Source organism: Pteropus vampyrus, unplaced genomic scaffold (assembly GCF_000151845.1).
Source record: "Pteropus vampyrus isolate Shadow unplaced genomic scaffold, Pvam_2.0 Scaffold18, whole genome shotgun sequence".
In the NCBI taxonomy this organism is placed as follows: Eukaryota; Metazoa; Chordata; class Mammalia; order Chiroptera; family Pteropodidae; genus Pteropus; species Pteropus vampyrus.
The window spans coordinates 10,527,375-10,528,230 of record NW_011888799.1 but is presented as its reverse complement, the minus strand read 5'-3'; positions in this window follow the sequence as shown (position 1 = coordinate 10,528,230).

The following is an 856-nucleotide window of genomic DNA, read 5'->3' as shown; positions in this document are numbered from 1 at the left end:
TGTATGAAATCAAATATATTATATATAAATCTTACAAAGCATTAAAATTTGTCCTAGATTGCATAACCTATGTAAATACAATGGATAATATTTTTTTTTCAATATAATAACACAAGAACATAAGGCTACAAAATTTTTATTTTTATTTAATAGTCTTGTAGCATCATTCCAAATAGACAGTCATATAGATCTTTATTAGCCACAACTGCAGGGTTTTTAGATTCAAAGCAAAGTTTGTTTTAAAATATGCTTCTATTTATATTAAAATTCCTGGAAGAAACAATTAAGAGAAAACACTGTTTTGCATACTTGATGCTTTATTGGTACCTAAGAAAGTTATGCAGTTAGTCCCTAGGGGTTCCACCAGTGATTCATCACTACCTGGAACATAAAACTCTACACAATGCTATGGTTTCTACACACTGCATTTCAAAATATATGTAAATCAGTATATGTATTTCTTTGACTAAAGTGTCAAGCATAACATTTATTTTTTTTATACTATGTAGAAGGTAGCTGTTTAACATTCTCAAACCACCTAATGTTTGCATATATGCATGAGATGCAGTGAAGGAACTCTGAGGGTCAAGTTTCTTTTATGGATATAACAAAAGGAACATAGCTTTTTTCTCTGAGAGGAGAAATCACAGAATTATAAAACAAAATTATAAATTAGGAGACCAACAAAATTAGCTCTCTGAGGAAATCTTACCATTTGTGACAACACAGATAGACTTTGAAGGCATTATGCTAAGTGAAATAAGTCAGATAGAAACAGACAAATACTATAAGATCTCACTTATATGTGGAATCTAGAAACAAAACAAAGCAAAATAAAAACAAAAAAAGCCTCACA